This window comes from Equus caballus, chromosome 25 (genome assembly GCF_041296265.1).
Source record: "Equus caballus isolate H_3958 breed thoroughbred chromosome 25, TB-T2T, whole genome shotgun sequence".
Lineage (NCBI taxonomy): Eukaryota > Metazoa > Chordata > Mammalia > Perissodactyla > Equidae > Equus > Equus caballus.
Window position 1 is genome coordinate 30,692,523 of NC_091708.1, and position 21,719 is coordinate 30,714,241.

Genomic DNA, 21,719 nt, shown 5'->3' on the forward strand with positions numbered 1-21,719 from the left:
GTCTGGGAATCTCTTTCAGTATAATTTTGAAATTGCCCCATTCTCTCTTCTGAATTGAATCTTCTGCTCAAGATTCTGCATCTTGTCTTTCTTGGTTTATTCTCTTGTATCGTTGGAGCATATCTTCCAGTATCTTCTTGCATGGGAGATATATTTTTGACATTTTGCTTGTCTAAAAGTATTTTTATTCTACTTTGATCCATGAGGATGGATTATTTGTATTGAACATTTTTCTGTTGCTAGAAATAATTTTCCCTGAGAATTTTGATGGAATTCTTCTGTAGTCTTCCAATTTCTGTGCTGTCAAAGCCATTAGGATACTTGACCATTGTATATGGTAATGGGACTAGATTGGGCAGAAGAATGCAATTTCTCTTTATGAAAGATGCTAAAGACTCTTTTGTTTTTTCCTCCTGCATCCTAAAAATTTACTTAGAATTGCCTTAGTATGGATATTTTCTTTTCATTCTTTTGGATGAGAACTTGTTGGAACCCTTCAATCTCAGATCAAATGCCCTTCATTTCTTGGCTGTTTTTATAAATGTGTATTTTTATAATTTCCTTCCTCTATCTCCTATATTCTCTCCCCATTTTTGTTATTCACATATTGGACCTCCTGGATTTATCTTCTGATGTTATTCTCTTTTCTCTCCTGTTTTCTGTATCTTTGTCCTTTTGTTCAACTTTTGAAAGAGTTCCTTAAATTTATCTTCCAACCTAGCTATTTTTTTAAAGAAAATATTTTACAATAAAAAAATTACTCAAGGCTTATTATTTTTGAGTTCTCTGAATTTTTTAATGGAACATGCTCCTACCCCACCAAGGATGCTAATCAAATGTGCGTGTAAGTGTGCTTGGTTTTTCTGTTTCCTCTCTACTAGCCTACTACCTGGTTTCTTTGCATCAACGCTTCCCACTTAGAGTTAATTTTCAATACAGCAGCCAGAAGGTCCTTTAAAAGTTGATTTACGTCTTCAGAAAAACGATTTCTTAAGTGATAAAATAATCATCACCAAAAAAGCATGCAATGCAGAAATGTGTAGCTTAGAAAGCAAGAAGTTAACTAAAACCCCACCACCCAGCAGAAATTGTCATTGCTGTTTGGTAAATATCACTCCAGACATCTCTCTAAGGACTATACAGATGAATATGTCCCTAAGGACTATGTAGAAATTTATAGATTAGTAGGGAGACAAATAGGTAAAAATGTGATGCTACTTTAAGGGTTATTTTAAAATAAAATGACAAATTTAGGTTTACTTGAATTTAACATTAAGAAAAACGTATTGAAGTAAACATGAAAAAAATGACAAATGTCAAATACATATTTTTTTCACCACAAGAAGATATTAGCATCTAAAATATCTCTAGAGTTAAGGGAAAATAGTAAGAAGAAATTTTAAGTTCTTCAAGTCTTTTAAAAAAAGAGCTATACCTTTCCATTTTAGACCTGTCTATTGACTCCCTGCTGTGAGGAAACTAGCATTCCCCCATCCTCTCTCTCTTTTTCTCTGTCTCCAGTTCTCCTTCTCTCATATGCTATTCTTAGTAAGGTTTGCAACATTTACATATTCTGGTCTGAAACTGTAATTTTCATTTTAATTGTATATTGAATAGGAATCTGTGTTCACCTCTGATCCTGTTCCCATGGCTTGCTCATTTTCAATTACTTTGTTATCATCTATTATTTTGTTTACCTGATTTCATCTTCCAGAAGCTTTCTGTTTTTTAAAAATTTAATACTATATTTTATTTAACCCCATCTAGTCAAGATATTATCATTTCGGGGCCTACCCAGTGGCATAGTGGTTAAGTTCACATGCTATGCTTTGGCAGCCCAGGGTTCACAGGTTTGGATCCAGGGTGCAGACCTACACACTGCTTATCAAGCCATGCTGTGGCAGTGTACCACATACAAAGCAGAGGAAGATTGGCACAGATCTTAGCTCAGGGACAATCTTCCTCAAGCAAAAAGATGAAGACTAGCAACAGATGTTAGCTTGGGGCCAATCTTCCTCACCAAAGGAAAAAAAGATATTATCATTTTAATATATAATGAATACAAAATTATTAATGAGACTTTTTTACAGTCTCATTTTCCTACTGAGTCTTTGAAGTTTGGTGTGTATTTTACACTTAGAGTACATTTCAGTCACTGTAGCATGTTTCAAATGTTCAATAGCTGCACGTGGTTAGCGGCTCCAGTACTGGAGAGCACAGCTCTAGACTTCCTCCTTTTCTTTGTCTCACTTATCCGTTTTGGGTTAAGTTATGATTCCACCCCAGCAGTTACGCCTAATTGTGGACTTCTGTCCTAGAAAGGATCCCTGGAGTGTCAGTAGTTTGTTTATCTGTTTTACTGTTTTGAACTTTTTATGTTATGATGATTGTAGACTGGCAAGCAGTTGTAAAAAAATAACAAAGAAGTTTTTCAAAGAAGTGATTAGGGAGTCCTCTATTCCTTGACTGTGTGCCTGCTTCAGAATATCTATATTCTGCCTTTGCACTTGCATCTTTTTTAAACATAGGTGAGATCATGTCACTGTTAGTTTTGAAACCCTGCTATAGCTGCCCATTCTACTCAGTAAAAGCCAGAGTCCTTATGGGGCCGTGAAGCCATATGCATTCTGATCACTGGACACCACTCTGCTGTCTTCATCTCATCTACCTCTGCTCCTTCTCTTCCGGCCACACTGGAGCCATTGCCGTCCCCACTTTTAAGGCTGTGGCTCTTCCCTCCCTCCGACATTGTCTTTTATGAGACATGCACATGGCCCACTCCATGGCCTCCTTCAAAGTTTTGCTTGCACATTGCCTTCTCAGTGAGGCCTGTCCTGACCACTCTGTTTAAAGTTAATTACCCCTTCCCACCCATTCAACATTCCCAATTCCCTGTCACGATGCTCGCTTCATATTCTTCTTTTCCAAGGCACTTTATGCTTTCTAATATGCTATATAATTTACTTATGTTTTTGTTTGTTTTTTTACTCCCATAGCCAGAAAGAAGTTCTGCCAATAACCTACTGTTGACCACGAGGGTTAGTTAACCTCTCTGTGCCTCAGATTCCCCAACTGTAAAATTTAAATCAGAATAATTGTTCTCATTTATTGAGTGGCTACTATGTCCAATGCACTGTAATATTCGCTTTACATGTAGTTTGTCATTTAAGCATTACAATCTCCTTCAGATAGATTGTCTACATCTAACAGATGGGATAACAGATTAAGAAAATGTTAGGTGAGTTGCCCAAGATCTCAGCTAATAAGTGGAGTTGACTTGACAGGATTATTGGAGATAACCTAGTTACCCACTTACCATAAAAAGCTCTCAATAAATATTTATGTAAAATCATCTTCAATTTATCAATACACCCATTTCAATAATTGTTTATATAATTATTCCCATTTTGCAGATGAATAAACTGAGGTTTCTAGAGTTGAAATGACTTGGTCTAAGATTGGTAATTAATGGAACTGGTTTTAACTTCACGTCCCTCTGGAAACAGAGGGATAAACGTTCCTCTCCCAAGCCTGTGTTCTTTTGATGCTTCTAAAAGGTATTCAAAGTTTGCTAGATGAAGGAACAAATAGAACTAATGTTCAATTTTTCATTTTCTCCTGCTAAATATCAAATCTCTTCTTTAATACTTCTTAACATATAATTTGCTCTGGATATAATTCTAGTGAATTTAGGCAGTGAGGAATCAACACCATTTAGATAAACTCTAGACATTGACATTTTTTAAATTGCTGTCTACTTTTCTCCAATTTACTGGGTAATCACCATTCTATCCCATAATGCTGTGAGGTTTCCCACTGTCATCAATCATTCCTCCTCTGTTCATTGTATTGCAGCCTTTACATGGGGCCCCAGCTGCCAAATAAAAGGTCATTTAATGGGTCCTTACTCTTTTGAGCACCATCCAAAGCCTCCTCTTCAATCAGCTTCTCAGGGAGGGATCCAGGTGGGGGCAAAGAGGCAGGTCACTTCAGCTCTGTTTCCATGGCGACCCATGCATGAATGTGATTTTACCCCACGACCTTGGACATAATGACCCTTAATCACATCCACTATACCCCTCAGGACTCAGTGACTCCTATGGCAATTTTCTATGACCCACTTTAATGGCACAGTTTTCATAAAGGTAGACTTCCTACCTCAAGCAGGCAGGGCCAACCAGCAATTACTTCAGGGCAGAAACTTAGAACAGAAAGGGTCTTTGCAGGAAGGCTACAACAGCAGTAGATAAAATAAGTTACTAGGCTCCTAGGTGCCAAAGAGAACACTCTTGTGGAGTGTTTCAGCTCCAAATTAACCTTGACTGAATTCAGTCTGACCTAGCTCATTTCTAAATCCCATACAAAGATAATGTGGGTAAAGAAAACTGGTCTAAATGAAATCTTTGAAGGAAAAAAGAAGGTTGGGATAAGTAGAAAGAGGACACACTATAAGGTCGAAGTTAGCTATCTTCAAATATGTCAGATGTTGACATGAGAAAGGAAATTCGGACTGATATCTGGAAGTATAATCACCAGGAGGCAGTTATAGGCAGGGACCTTCTGTTCAAGAAACTTGTATATTTTGGAGGTCAAATTCCCTGACTGTTGAGTCAAGATGAGATGTGGCTAACAACACTGCCTTTCACTAACTGTATGACTGTGTGCGAGCTTTGGTTTTCCTGTACTTCTATTTCCTTCTTTGTAAAATGGAGGTAATACTGATATTTCTTCATTCAACATTTATTAAAACTCTATTGTGTACCTTCTTGGGGATACCTTAATGGATTAAATACACAAGTTCATAGGAAGCCCTTAGCTTAGCGCCTGACACATGGCACGTATCCTAAGAGTGGTCATCACTGTTGTATCATTATTGTTATTGTCCAATCCATTACCAAAAATAAATTCCTAAAAGTCAGAGAGCTAGAATGGGTTGCATTACAAGGTATTAAGCTCTCTGTCACTGGCCAAATCCTGATGAGACCATATGGGAATGAGGGGGTGGTTGTCAGTAGCATAGTTCAAATATTAGGAGATTAGTTAAACTAAAGATTTTGAAGACTCCTACTTGAAAGATGCCATTATACTATGATGTTTGAATTTTCCTCATTATTGACAATGGTTGAAGTGGGAGTTTGCTCCCTTTTTCTTCTTGTTGGTAAGTATGGAATAGAACCATCAGGTGTCACCAAAGCAAACTGGTAGGAATATCACAGGCCTCCTTTTTATGTCATTCCTAAGCTTTTAGCTGAGACCCATCAATTCTATCCAGCTGGATTTTTCATTTATCTTTCTTACATATGTCACTGCCGGTCTACTAGGGCCCCACATACACCCTTAATTTCCTTCCTTGATGGTTGTCTTTATCCTATCTCCAACTACCAAAGGACAAAAAAATATTGTGAAGGCTGAAGCTTGAATGCCATCTTCTCTCCCTACAATTTCCATGTGTAACGAATTTCTTGTTCCCTCATGGACGTGTTTATTCACTCAGCACATAGTCACTAAACTGCTACTCTTTGCCAGGGACTGTGCTGGACACAGAGAAAGCAGAGATGAAGACAGCTTACTCTAAGACCAATGTGGAGTTTTGGCTCTAGAGGGAGAAGTAAATATACCAAAAACTGCGTAAACCACCAACTTCACCCACATGGGTAACTATATAGCAGTAAAAATGAATGGCCTAGAGTTGTACCTACAGATATCACTACATCTCAAAAACTTACATGAGTAGAAAAAGGAAGTATGATGTTAGTACACTATATTATCTTACTATGGATTTTGTAAGTTTAGGCAAAGAAAACTAGAAACCAAATTCAAGATAGCGCTTACCTTAGGGTGGGATTGAGAATGAGAAAGAAGAATGGAATCTAGCAGAAGCATATGAGGGCTTCAATATTTTAAGGGAAATTTTATTTCTTACTTTGGAAGGTGAGTATATGAAACATATATATTTCTTAAAATAAAATATTCCTACAAAAAGATATTACAGGTTGTAAAAAGTGTTTTAAAGGGCACTATGGTATTAAATCAAAGTCAGGAGTGTTTGATTTGGAAGGGCGCATGTAACAGGAATGGCTTCTCGGTGTCTTTGTGGAAATAGCTTCAATAGGAATTAACCAGGAAAAGTGTGGGAGTGAGGAGTAGAAAGGAAAAATGCTCCACTAAATTTGTCTATTCCTTATTAACCTCCTTGTTTGCATTTTGATATAAATTTCCAACCTGAAACCTATGCCATCTCCTCAATTAAACAGGAAGCCCATTAAGCGACTGAGTCTTATTTGCCTTTGTATTCACTAAAGTGCTGAGCAAAATCTTTGTTATGTTGAATTGAACACTAATAAAAGATGAAATCTGGGACCTCATGTAACTTGAGGGTCACAAATATGCTAAATGTTGAATCTATGTTTAATTTTTATTTATATTTCATTGGCAACTAGCCCAAGCTTATAAGGTTTTAAAAGCAATCCTTATTTGGCAATTCTCCACTGTATCTGTGACACCTAATATTTGATCTCTAACAAAGTAATGAAAGATGTCTTTGGATCATGCCCTTCCCTCTGAGCAAAATATACTTTCCTCCTCATTCTCTACCTATCAGATTCACTGTACTCTATTCTTTAAGATCTTGCTCAAATACTTTTTCTTTGAAATCTTTACTGCTCAGTTCAGGACAAAGATGGATATCTCTTTTATAAACTCCTTTGCAACTCTTGGCATCCCTAGCTGTGAACTTTCTAGATCCAAATTGGTTAGCATAATTCCTGGACCATTGTGGAGAGCTGGTACCTTATAGCCATTGTCATTATTAAAGGATGTTCTCTGCCCTCAAAATGTCCACCCCATCAGGAGATGTCGCAATGATGTGGGTACAACATGATACAGTTTAACCCAATTCTCTATGTTCCACAGCCTAACACATCACTTTTTGGCATATAACTGCTCAAATATGAAAGAATGAAATGAATAAATAAATCTATGAAATCACTAACATATAAATTGTGTTGTCTAGCCCATCCGCGATCTCAGCCTTGCAAGCATCCACCTTATACCCCAAGGGGTGGAGTTATTTATTGTTTGCCTAGGATAGCTCTTTGACAAACGAACAAAAGTCTGAGCTGGCTTCATTAAGAAGGATGGATAGAAAGCGGCAACATGTCTGTGCTGAGCCATTGAAAGTGAAATGGGATAATTGCCGTGGTTACAATGAGGCTGATCAAGCTGAGAGAAACAAGTTTCAAATTGTTCCAATCAGTCCTAATCCAGCAGAGTTATTAACAGTGTTCTATCCTGGTGCGACTGCATCTGCTAACTCGAGATAATGATTTATATCACAGTTTATGAAAGTTCCAATTTGTCCTAATTCAATAAGTGAGACCCAGCAAGGCAGGCAGGAGACATACATTGTACTATGTCTGGAAACCCTATTTCCTTCTCCTCTCCCTACCCCTGTCAGACTGTAATGGCTAGATGTGCATCTGCTGGCCAAATACTTTCCTTTGTGGCCCTAAGCGGAGGAAGATAGAGTAGCAGGTTGGAGTAGAAATTCTCAGTCACACCCTATGGCTGGAAGATCCAGCAGGAAAGAATGTTTTCAACAAAACCGACAAGGTAGAAGGATACAATTAGAAGTGTCATGGAGACCCCAAGTCTAGGAGTTCTTAATCTGGAAAATATGGGCCCCTAGGTTGACAGTGTTCCCATGAATGCTGCAAGAGTGTGTATTTGTGTGTGCATGTGTGTGTTGCATGCGTGCAGTGTTTCTCCTGCAGAGAAACCCCACAGCTTTCATTAGGTCTCAATGTATTCTTGTGACCTAACAAAGCTCTGATCCATTGGCTAGTCTACTCCACTACAAAAATGAGAAAGGAGAAAATGTGATAAGATAATTTCTCCGGGGTCCAGCCTGGTGGTGCAGGGTTAAGTTTGCACTTTCTGCTTCTGCGGCCCGGGGTTCACTGGTTCAGATCTCGGATATGGACCTACGCACCCCTTGTCGAGCCATGCTGTGGTAGGCATCCCACGTATAAAGTAGAGGAAGATGGGCACGGATATTAACTCAGGGCCAGTCTTCTTCAGCAAAAAGAGGAGGATTGGCAGCAGTTGTTAGCTCAGGGCCAATCTTCCTCAAAAGAAAAAGATAATTTCCCTAAATCACTACTAGTGAGAAAGAACTCAGAATAGATTGCAGGAATCCCCAGGCCAGCGAGGAAGTAATTTACATGTTTGACCCCAGAACAAAACGTGGCTTCATCCCAGGGTGATTTCTTAAACATCACTTTTCCTCATTTAATTCTCCTTTTCTAGGGCAATGCTGCCCCCATTCAGGCAGCCAAGTGTCTCCTTCATATTCAAACATACCCTCTGGAAAAGCTCTACTGATAGGCATAGAGACATGCTGCCAGGGGGTAAAAACCTATACTAGCTTCAGCTTCTGGTAGAAGCACAATGTACATTCTTATTGAATGAATGAAGGAGCTAAAAGTCATGAAACTTTGTCAGTGTACATCATTGACCACCTGAAAAATGAAGAGATTGGTCTTTATAATGTTTCCTATCCTTTGGTTTAATTTCTGATGATCATGTCAGTCATTTACTTGAGACCTCATTTCTCCATTAAAGGAAAGATATATCCCTTTTGAAGAGATTCCTTGTAGATCCTCTAATGAGGCCAGATTCCAGGCTCTGGAGATACAGAGGTAAATTAAAAAGGGATCCTTCCTTGAAGGATCTCACAGTCTATGGAAAAAGACCAATATATAGACAAAAGCCCGCTTATAACCACTGAAGCTATGGATTGAGTGGAGGGTTAAGATGGTATGGGGAAAGAAGCGATGAGTAATTCTGAGGGCAAGAGGGGAGTTGGGAGAAAGCATTAACTCAGTTATAAGAGTAAATAAGTATGAATTTCCAGACAGAGAAGTGGAAAAGATAATCCACAAAAGTAAAATGGCTCAAGCAAAGGTATGACACTGTGAAAGGGCATGATATATTTCTGGAATTGCGAATGTCATAATATCAGCCTAGGATGGTGTCTGGCATTTAATGAAAGCTCAATAAATAATTACTGAATTAATGAGGAAATAAACGGCTAAGTAATTATAGTTATTAACAATGATATCTAATATTTATTGAATTATTCTGTCAGATGCAATAATAAATATTTTTCATGTACTATATCACTTAATTTCCCACAAAAGCCGTAGGAGATAAGCATTGTTATGATTCCCATTTATAATTGAGTTTATTGAAGCTCAGAGAGGCAGAGGAATTTGTCCAAGGTCACACAGCCATGATCGGGGCCAGAATTTGGTTATGGGATGGCTTCATGACTTTAAAATCTGTGCACTTATTTCACGGTATGGGATGTATTGGAAAAGAGGAGTGGGTTGAGGAATACCTGGACAGATACATTATGGACAAATTGTGAAGGGACTTGAATGCCATACAATGGAGTTTGGATTCCACTCTGTTAGCAAAGAAACACCAGCTAGAGTTTTGGAAGCATGGGTGAGGCATGATCTAAGTTGTGTTTTAAAAAGACAGCTGGAGGGTGGTGAGACAGACTAAAATGTCAAGAGTCTATATGGTGCAGAACCATTTGGGAGACACATAAATAAATCATCTTCTGCATATTATTCTGTAGCCTGCTTTTACTTTAATAAACAATGCAGCATGTATATAGTTCCACATCAAAACATCTACATCTGCCTCAATCATCATTTTTTGGGATAAAAGTATTTTTTATTATAAGCAATTTTAAATGTAAATACTATAGAAAATAAAGTCTTAGTCCCATGTTCCCAGTATGTACTTTCCACAATTATCAAGTCATGGTCAACTATCTTCATTTACACCCCCTCACTCTCCATCTTCTTTTGAAGGAAATTTTGAAGCAAATTCTATTCCTGATTTTATATAATTGACTCAAAAAATATTTCTATACATGTTTCTAAAAAACAAGAGCCTGTTTTTGAAAAAAAGAAAAAGACAACATTATTATAATTGGTAAAAATAACTTTAATTCTTCAACGTAATCGAATAGCCAGTTCAGTGTTCAAATGTCCCTCCCTCAATGATTTTTAATGGCTAGGGATGGTTATACCCTATTTCATGTAACCAACCCCTCTTAATGGATATTTATGGTGTTTACAATGCCCCAATGCTCAAAAGAAAGAACCTGAAACTCTGAGGCTATGAAATTCATGTTTTCTTTAGCAACAGGAGTCTGGAAGTTTATTGGCATTCTTAGGACATTTGATATTGACTGATGGAAGTTTCGCATTGTCTGTCTCTGTCCTCATCTTCCATTACCCAATCTAGATTCTCTAAAGTACAATTCCTGTAAGCCCAGAACAAAGCCTGCCTGCCTATTTTTGTGCTCATTAGACCTAGGAATGGTTTAGCGTTTTAAAATTTTGACAAATAAATCAAAAGAAGAATGGTATTTTACGACAAGTGAAAATGATATGAAATTCAGATTTCAGTGTGCATTAATAAAGTTTTATTGCAACACAAACACACTCAGTCTTTTATGTATTGTTTATGGCTGCTTTTGTGTGACAAGAGCCAAGTCAAGTAGCTGCAATACAGACCTTATCATATACAAGTACCTACACGATAGCCTTGATTTTGTTTCTGGCTCACAAAGCTTAAAATCTTTCGGGATGATGAGAATCACCTAGAAAACTTCTAATACCGTAAATTCTTGGGACTTACCCCAAAGATTCTGATTCACTAAATCTGGGATGGGGCCGTGGATTTGAACTTCTTACAAACTCCCAGACACCACTGGTCAGGGGCTACACTTTCTCTGACCTGGTAAGGAAACGAACAGGGATTCAAGGCAAAGGAGAGGATGAAACTGTACTGGTCAATGCCTCACTGAGTTCCCTTCACAGTACCTTGTCTGATGGTCTCCGCCTTACCCTACCTCTACCGGACATTTGCAGCCTGACCCTGACTAATACTTGACCTGTCATTGCTTCTGGAGAAAATGAGGAAGACAACCTGACACAAGCGGATCACATTAACCAGGCAGATATTTATTCATCGGATGCATATCACACCTTTACACAGAGCCTGGATCCTAAGCTTAAAATATAGATAATTATCCAGTCACAAAAATAACCACTCTGCATCGAGCCTTTAAACAAAATGAGGGAGGAGGGCCTGATGAACATCGAGGGTACGAGAGAAAAAGACTGAAAAATAGTTAATCATGAAAGCCTCTATTTTAGAGAATTTGAATGTCGATTTTCCAAAATAGAACATTTTACCCCCATCTCCTCCCAGATATGAATCAAATGTGCTTTTTCTTCTGCATTGCTGTTCTGGCTAATGCCGTCATTCTTTCTTTAAGAATCAGCGTGGCATGTGGAGAACAGTGTGGGTGATGGAGAGAAAGAGAGTGTCTCAGCTTTGCTTCCCCAGGCTTGTGAATTTGGTCAAGTGATCTAAACACCCTGAGCTCAGGTGCTGGAGTGATCATCTTGTTCCCATTTGCTGGGACTTTCTTCATTTTAGCACCGAAAGCCCCATGGCTCTTGGATCTGGAGTGTTTGGTCACTCTGATTATCATATGTGTTAAAAAACAAAAACAAAACCAAAAAGCACAGGGTCGTAATAGCTATTTTCGGGTTGTTGTGAGGGTTACACAACATAGCACCAGGCTCTGAGCGGGCCATTATTGACGGTTGGTTTACTCCTCCCTCTGTCGCCAGTGCCCACACTGCAGATTCTGCCTTCATCCTTGACTCCTCGCCCAGGCACAGCCAACACCACTCATACTCTAACGTCTGTAGAGTTTTCTATTTAGCTCTTTCCACCCTTGGTTCCCACCTCTCCTGCCTCAGTTCAGTCTCACATCACTTTGGCCTAGGTCCTTGTCTGAAGTTTTCAGCTGGCCATCCCATCTACATTCTCTTCCTCTCTAATACTTCTTAACTGTCTTAACATTACAGTCATATGTTGCTTAACGATGGGAGTATGTTCTGAGAAATGTGTTATTAGTTGATTTCATAGTGTGTGAACATCTTAAAGTGTACTTACACAAACCTGGATGATACAACCTACTACATACCTAGGCTTTATGGTACTAATCTTATGGGACCACGATCATATATGTCATCTGTCATTGAACTGTCATTATGCAGTGAGTGACAGTATTTTGGAGTTACATCTTCTACGACTCTTTTGCCTATGTACCTGAAACTGAAGCCCTAATTCCTCCATAGGCCAAAGCCCTTTGCAAGTTACAGGGCATCTCCTTTGATGTCCTAAACTCCTGCTAGAAGCCTACACTCCAGTTTTAGTGATATATTCACTGTTTCCTGAAAAGCTTCAGCATTTAAGTAAATGCACCTATGTGTGTGTGTACATGTGCGTATTTCTAAATTAGCAAAGCTCGGAATTAACCAGCAACTTCTTAAGACCAAAAAGATTGAGCAAATAAAGGTTTACCAGTCTTCACCAATCCTCCTTTATATTCTGTCTTTGTTTGTTTTCCCTTGACCTTGCTTACTCAAGTCTGGTCCTCTTTTACCTGGATCCTCAATCTTTGCTGAGCTTGCAAGGCTATATTGCTGTGTTAGCCAGTTACACAGTCACATTTGCTTTTCTCTCTATCTTGTCTCTTCTAATCAGCTGCTCCACTAGCTAGTGGTTGGCATAAAGAAGTCGTGCTAAGTGCACATCTGTTCACATCTGGCACATAAAGGGCTGCAGGTCACATTTCTACAGGCAGCACAGCTGACTTCACAGCAGTCTGAGGAAAGAAAAAAACAAAAATGTTGGCCTAAAAGTTCTCTGTATTTGATCGACCATGGTAATTGGGGCATGTCCAGCTGGCATTCAGCTTGTCACAGGGAACAAAGAATGAGGCAGGTTAGGATCAGGGAGCTGGCCGTTGGCAAGATTATCTTCTTTTGGTTCCTTCTGGACTTGAGCACCAGTTAGCGAGAGAGGCTAGTCCATCCCATTGTGTTACACTGTGCTGTCTCTCAGCATCCTGAGGCCAGTCAAGGTCAGGGCATTGTTTCTGAGCTGCAACCCTATCTGTCTCCAGCTTGTAAGCACTAACAACAGCAGGCAATGTTTTTACAAATAACAGGCATTTTGATTGGCTTCGCTCGCTCCAGTCCCAGGTCTGAAGTAACAGATTGGAGGATGGAAGCCAAGGTTCTGGGTCCTGTTGGGAAGGTCACAGCCTCCTTCTGATGTATTTGGGGCTGGCTGCTGGGTCCAAGAGGCAAGGTGACACCTTGGGAAGTAGCCAGGAAAACACAGGCTGATGTAGATGGAGTCCAAAATATGAGATTGTACATCGTCCTCGATGAGATTTTTGCATACGAAAACAGAAATGAAAGTTGTTTGTAAGCGCTGTTCTGGGACCAATTGTTGAATGGAACGAAGAAGCATCTATTGCAGGGGCCTCAACTAGATATTTTCTAGAGCACAATTTAATCTTGACAATTCCATAATTTAATTTTTTCGATCAACATAAATATCGCTACTTCTCACATTCTCTTGTTCTTTAATTTGTGTCTGGTAGCATTGTCTACCCACTCTTCCCTCTGCCCCTTGCCCCAGCTGAACTTTTCAAGGACAGAGGCAGTTGAACTTGATAGAATATGATTTGAGCCATAGCAGGCAGGACCCCAAACACCTTCCTCAGGGAGTCACAATGTCTGGCATTTCAGCATTAAAGATTTCTTTTTCTTTTCACTTGGGAAGTTTTGGTCCTCGAGTGTTCCTGTCCCCTAGTAGGTTTCACACGTCAAGTCCACTGGGCTTTTTCACCATTTTGTCTTTCAACTACAGCACTTATTGCGTACTCAAGATTACTCAGAGACAATGAATCCAGGCCAGGAGGTTGATGAATCTCAATGGACAAGGATGCCACACTCCTCTTCTTTGGTTCAATGTGGTGATAAATGCTGTTTGAACTTCAGCCATGGAGGAAATGAATCAGTGAAAGTTCTGCCCTCAAGATCTACCTGGGGAGCCAGAGTGTTCATGCACTAAAAACTAACCAATAATTTAAATCAAATGAATGATATAAGTAAAGGGTTATATAGAATTCCAGAGGAGAATGGGAAGATGTCAGGAAATACTTCTTGAAAAAGGTGGAGTACGAGTCTAGATGACATTTAACTAGTAAGTGAGAAGCTTCAGAGAGGCTATCACATATCCAGGAATTCACCAAGGAGCACATAATTAGATCACTTATTTGATATGACACCAAGCAACCAAAGCAAAGATAAAGTGGGACTACATCAAAGTAAAAAGCTTCTGCACAGCAATGGAAACAAACAATCAACAGAATAAAAAGGCAACCTACAGAATGATAGAAAATATTTGCCAACCACATACCTGATAAGGGATTAATATGCAAAATATATAAGGAACTCCTACAACTCAACAGCAAAATACTCCAAATAAGCTGATTTAAAAATAAGCAAAGGATTTGAATAGACATTTCTCTAAAGAAGACATACAGATGGCCAACAGTTATATGAAAAAGTGCCCAACATCACTAATCATCCAGGAAATGCAAATCAAAACCACAATGAGATATCACCTCACACCTGTAAGAATGGTTACTAAAAAACAAACAAACAAGTGCTGGAGAGGATATGGAAGAACCAGAATACTTGTACACTGTTGGTGGATACGTGAAATGGTGCAGCTAATATAGAAAACAGTATGGATGTTCCTCAAAAAATTAAAATTAGAACTATCATATGATCCAGCGATCCCAGTTCTGGGTATATGTCCAAAAGAATTGAATTCCAGATCTCCAAGAGACATTAGCACACTCATTCATTTCAGAATTATTCACAATAACCAAGATACGGGAACAACCTATTGTCCCTCAACAGATGAATGGATAAAGAAAACGTGGTACATGCATACAATGGAAGATTATTCAGCCTTAAAAAAGAAGGAAATCCTGCCATATGTGAAAACATTGATGAACGTAGGCGATATTGTACTGTGTGAAATTAGTCACAGAAGGACAAATGCTGTATGATTTCACTTATATAAGGTATTTAAAACAGTTAAATTCATAGAAACAGAAAGTAGCATGGTAGTTGCCAGGGGCAAGGAGTGGAGGAGTAGATGGACAGTTGTTGCTCAATGGGTATGAAGTTTCAGTTATATAAGATGTAAAACTTCTAGAGATCTTTGTATAACATTGTCCCTATAATTAACAATACTGTGTGGTGTGCTTAAAAGTTTGTTAGGAGGGTGGATCTCATGTTAAGTGTTATTACCACAATTAAAAATCAATGTTGGGCCAGCCCGGTGATGCAGTGGTTAAGTTCACACTTTCTGCTCTGGTGGCCCGGGGTTCTCCGGTTCAGATCTGGGGTGTGGACATAGCACTGCTTGGCAAGCCATGCTGTGGCAGGTGTCCCATATATACAGTAGAAGAAGATGGTCACAGATGTTAGCTCAGGGCCGGTCTTCCTCAGCAAAAAGAGAAGGATTGGCAGCAGATGTTAGCCCAGGGCTAATCTTCCTCAAAATATATAAATAAATGCCAATGTTACTATGAGAGTAGATCTTAGGTGTCACAAGAAATGTGATGTCACAAAAAATGTGAAGTCACAAGAAAAAAAATTGTAACTGTGAGGTGGTGTTAACTGAATTTATTGTGGTAATCATTTTGCAACATATACATATATTGAATCATTATGGTGCACATCTTGGACTAATACAATGTTATATGTCAATTATATCTCAATAACACTGGAAAAAAATGTCAATGAAATGAAAATCTTAAAGTTAGAGGATATAGTTTCCAGGACGAATGCCATCACTTTACTGTCTCTGAGAACTTAGCTCACTAAGTTTTTTTCTTTTTTCATCTCAAAAACAGGAATAATAATGAAACCTATTTACCAAATATTTTAGGGAGACATCAAATAGAATTGGGTTAGAATATAAACAATAAAAGTAAAGCATTCTACAAATGTGAACTTAGTGACTAAATATTTAATCCTTGGGATCTGATTGTTTTATTCACTAAATTATTTTTTAATTGAAATGTAACTCATGGAAAAATGCATGATTTTACGTGTACGAATAGATGAATAAAGATCTACATATCAAGAAGAAAAATACAAAGAGTTCATTACATAAATGCAGAAACCTCATTAGTTATTAGTAAAACACATATTAGAAACATTAAGTGATACCACTATACAGGCACCAGCATAGCTAGACTAAAAAGAATACACAATACCAATATTGGCAAAGATATAGAGAAATTGGAACTTGCTTCCATTACTGACGAGAACGTACCTTGTTATAACTACTTCAAAAAACTGTTTAACGGTGTTAAACAGTTCAACATTGTTTACCAAACGATCTAGCAATTCCACTCCTAGGAAGTGGATATATTTACCTACTCCCAAAAGACACACCAAATAATATTTATGGCAGTAGAAATATTTTAAACCTCAATGCATCAAAAATGTCCAACTGTAGAATGGATAAAGTGTGATATATTCATACAATGGGATACTATTATGCAGCAATGAACAAACTACTGCTAAATGCAACAACAGAGGAGAATCTCAAATAAATAAAATTAACAGTGAAAAAGAAGACGCAAGTCATAATGATTGCTTCCTGTATGCTAACCATTTATGTAAAGTTCAAAAACAGGCAAAACGAATTGATGGTTGATAGAAGTCAAGATAGCCCTTACCTTTGGGAAGGGGGAGGAAGTGACCTGGAGAGGGTATGAGAGATTTTCTGAAATGCTGGTTATTTTTAATTTCCTGATCTGTTACATGCTGGCTATTATGTTTTAAGGGTTGGTTTACTTTGTGAAGATTCAAACTGGCTTTTAAATCCTAGCTACAGTTCCTATTAGCTGTGTAAACTTGGACATATTGTTAACTGAGCCCCAGTTTCTAAACTTCATGAAACTATTCAATTATTTAGATGATGTATGTAAGGCATGATACGCTATATCGTTGCCAATGGTGTAGTAAGTGCTTGATAGCATAATTAATATTGTTACCTATAAAGTGGTTAATAAAAGTACCTACTATATAGGGTTGTTATAAATAGTCTACGGAATGGTCAAAACTTAACACAATTATTGACACATAATAAATTCTCAAAAATTCTAAACTTTTATTATTATTATTAATGCAACTTGAATTTACACAATTTCTGGGGATTTCCAGCTACAGAAGTTCAATGTGTCCCAAGAAACCTTGGCATGTTGGGACACATGCCAAAAACACATAAGGTGATACCTGCCTGAGACACAGAGGAGGTACCACATTGCAGATACCAGCTGTAGCATGGGTCAGCCTCCTCATGCTTGGCTGCTCTTCCTTTCTCTCTGCTTGTGAGCATATCTGCAACCACTTCCAGCTCTGCTTGTGGAGTGCAGTCCAGGTATGAAACATCCAATCTCTAGCCATAAGGGAGCTGTGAAAACAGAGGATATTAAATATTTATCAGGATCATTTATTTTGACTTTTATTTTTCTTACAAATTATTTGCAGACCAGCAAGGGGATGCAGAGGGTGATGCTATGCAAGTGGCTACAGAAGAGCATGCTAGCTTTGGAGTCAGACAGAACTAGCTTCATTCTCTGCCACAACTCCTGACCAAATTACATTGGTTAAGTCATTTAAACTCTCCAAGCTTCATCTTGTCTGTCTGTAAAATGAGGGTAGTAATAACAGTACCTACTTCTTAGGGTTGTCATGAGAATTAAATGAGATGGTATATCTAAAGCATTGCATGCTTCCTAGAATCTATCTTCAGTAAATAGTAATTCTTATTTCTATTTCCTTGTATTCTCAGTCTTGACTATATTTTTTCTCTTAGATTGAGATATAATTCACATACCATAAAGTTTGCCATTTTAAAGTGTATAATTCAGTGCTTTTTCATTTATTCATGGGGTTGTGTAATCATCATTACTAGCTAATTCAAAATATTTTCATCACTCATCGCTTAAAAAATTCTCATGCCTTTTAGCAGACACTTCCCCATTCCTTCTGCCTCTAGCCCCTGGCAACCCTGAATCTACTTTCTGTCTCTGTGGGTTTGCCTATTCTGGATATTTAGTAGAAATGGACTCATAAAATATGTGGCCTTTTGTGTCTGGCTTCCTTCACATAGCGTAATGTTTTCAAGGTTCATCCATGTTGTAGTATGTACAGTATTTCACTCCTTGTTACTGGCTGAATAGTATTCTATTGTATGGATATACCATATTTTCCGTATTTCTGACTATATTCTTAAGGACAATTTGGAATTAGCTCATAAGAATGCTTAAGAAATCACAGATAACCAAGTATATTCAAATTTCCACAGTAGGGCATTACATTAGACCTAACGTTGAGAGATGGTATTGCGTTACTTATGATGGCAGACTTTGGATGCAGATGCCTGACTTAAGGCCACCTTCATCACTTCTAATCTGCCTGATTTTAGGCAAGTAATACAATTTCCTTCTCCTTAATTTCCTCTTCTATAAAATGGAGATAATAATACTACTTATGTAGATTTATTATGACGACACTATTAGACTTTCTTCTCCGAGTCCAGGGGTGTATTGGCTTTTCTTCTCTCTTCTCTGTGTGAGAAATGGTGGGCTCTTTGGATTTTCTGGGAATCATTCTCTTCCACATTAATGGAAATAGACCTCTCCATTGACCCCAATTGTCAGTTTTGACCATTTGACAAGAACAGATAAATATCAGTGCCAGGTATCATCTGCTACCCTGTGAGCATAGCTGTGAGATAAAAGAAAAAGTTCTTTTTTGAGGATGACTGTACGTGTAGGACCATGCTGACTAATTAAGATGGACTTGGATTTTAAATATTGGCTAACATGCCTTTATTGGCCCAATTTTGGCCTCAAGCAATTAAAAAAATAAAGCTATTGGGACCAGCCCAGTGGTGTAGTGCTTAAGTTCACATGCTCTGCTTGGATGGTCCATGGTTCGCAGGTTCAGATCCCAGGCGCCAACCTAGCATCACTCATCAAGCCGTGCTGTGGTGGCATCCCACATAAAATAGAGGAAGATTGTCACAGACATAAGCTCAGTGACAATATTCCTCAAGCAAAAAGAGGAAGATTGGCAATAAATGTTAGCTCAGGGCCAATCTTCCTCACAAAGAGAAGAAAAATGTAAAAAAGAAAAGAAAGAGCAGAAGTTCTTAAAAACATAAAATAAAGCTATTTAAAAGTAATCCAAAAGGACAGCCATTAATGATATAAAAATAGGATAGGGTAATGACTGAATATATTTACATCTATATCTGTATCTGTAGCTATATCTATCCATCTACGTATTTCTCTGCCTCTACAGCTTAAATTGGAACTAGTCATCAAACTCTGCTGAAATCATTTGAAAAAGTCATTATGCAGGAGTGCAAGAATTGTGTAGAAGGCCTTCTGCATGATGGATTCTAAAGTGGGCCTCATTCATCCCCTTCTTTTCAGCAGCTTGTTCTACTGGGCTGGAACACCGGACTGGGAGTAGGTATCCTGAAGATCCATTGACTGCAATCAGCCATGGAGGAAGCAGTCACCTGTTAAATTTAGATTTCTTGAATCTGCCAAGAGTCTGACACAATGATAAACAGCCAGCATTTCTAGTAAAGGTTGGGAAAGCTCACTCATTCACTGTTAATTGCTTTGTGGTGCTGAACCATAAAAAGGGCAGCAAATCAGTCCTCAGCAACACCCAGTCATGTAGGGGTGGCCACCCATCTTGATGACAGTAAGGTCATTGCATCCATCTCCAGAGGCTTGGCTAATTGGCTACTACAAGTTTTAGGATACAGCTTTTTGAGTAACTGAGAGTCTGTGGGAACTTCTTGGAAAATCACTTACAAGGAGAAATTATTTTCTTCTTCCCCATTGCTAGAGTCCTCTTGCTAGGGGGAAGGGAGGCACTCAGCATTCTTTCTTCTCACATTCAGATTCTTTATTTTCACCCTATCTATGCCCTTCCCAAGGAGAAGAAATTCCAATGTCATTGATAGGATGTCAAGTCTCTGGGCTACACTGGCTGGTGGATGTGAAGACTTATTGTCATTAAAATATGCCAAAATGGTCACCGTCTTCTCTCTTTCTGTCTCCCTTTCTTGTTTCTGTCTGTGTGTCCGTCTCTTTCTCCTCCCTACCTTGCAAGGCCTGGAATGACGTTGGTAAGACAAAAGGTTGGATTTTGAGGGCAAAATAGAAGAATAGTAAGTTTTGGCCTGAAAACAGTGCTTCATATTTTCAGGTTCTGTTGATCAGAATTTTTGTGGTCAGAGCTCCAGCTAACAATAAAGTATTATATTGCTTACCATTTGAAAATGTTTCATACATATATATGTTCTTAAATTCCATTATAAAGGATTTTTGCAGTACTGGAAAATATTGAATAATTTCCAAGTTCTTTGGCATAATACCGTGAAATGACCACCACCTCACATCCCCACAATTTTACCCTCATTTCTGAAACAAGCTTCTTGGGAAGTGTCACTAGAACATTCTACATTGAGAGATTTTGTAATTTGTAATTTTCTTTGACATGGATTTAAAAAAATTGTACCAGAAGAAAATGGGATGTAATAAAAAATGGTTAAATAATAATAATATAATGGAAAAGAGACACCGAGTACCTGCTTTTTGCTAGTCGTGGTTCTAGAAATTGGAATGATAGTCATGAACAGAACTCATAATCTCTGCCTCATGGAGCTTCAATTTTGGTAAGGTAGATAGGTAAGTAAGTAAATAAGCAAAATATTTAGCATGTTAGATGATAAAGGCTATGGAGAAAAATGGAGAGGAGAAAGAGGCTAGGATATTTTGAGTTGAGGAGCGAAGTAGATATTTTAAATAGGGTTTTCGGGGAGAGCCTCAATCACAAGATAACATTTGAATAAAGTTCTAAAAGAAGTAAGAAGAGAGCCAGGAGAAATCTATGGCAGAAGTAATGGCGACTAAAAAGGCTTTGAGTCAGAAACACTCCTGGCATGTTTGAGAAATTTAAGTTGGTGAGGCCAGAATAGTCTGGAGGAGAGCAGAGGATGGAGTTAGAGAAAAAGAAGATTAGATTGTAAAGGGGAGCAAGGGCACAATGTAGTTCAGACGTTTCTCATTCATCTTCACTGAAGTCTATTTTGCATACAACAAAATGCACCTATTTGAAATTCACAATTCTACACACTTTGACAAATGTATGCATGCATGGAACCTCTAGCATAATCATGACATGAAACGTTTCTATCAACCCCAAAATGTCCCTTGTGTCCTGTCCTCCAGTAGCAGCGCATCCAATCTGCTTTCTGTCACAATAGTTTTGCCTTTTCTAGAATGTATCCTACAATATATAGTCTTTGGTGTCAGGCTCTTTTCGCTTAGCAAGACAAAGCAGCGAACACACAACAATGTGGATGAATCTGAAATGTGTCATGCTGAGTGGTATTTTACGGGAAGAATATGCCAAAATTTGTATATCTTTTCACTTGTGGATGGACCTTTGGGTTGTTCTCACTTTGGGGCTATTAGAAATAAAGATGCCATGAAAAGTTGCATAAAAGTTTTGTGGAGACATATATTTTAATTTTTCACAGATAAATACATAGAAGTGGAATTGCTGGGCTATGTGCTATGTGTGTTTAACCATATATGAAAGTGTCCATCTGTTTTATAAAATGGATGTATCATTTTGCATTCC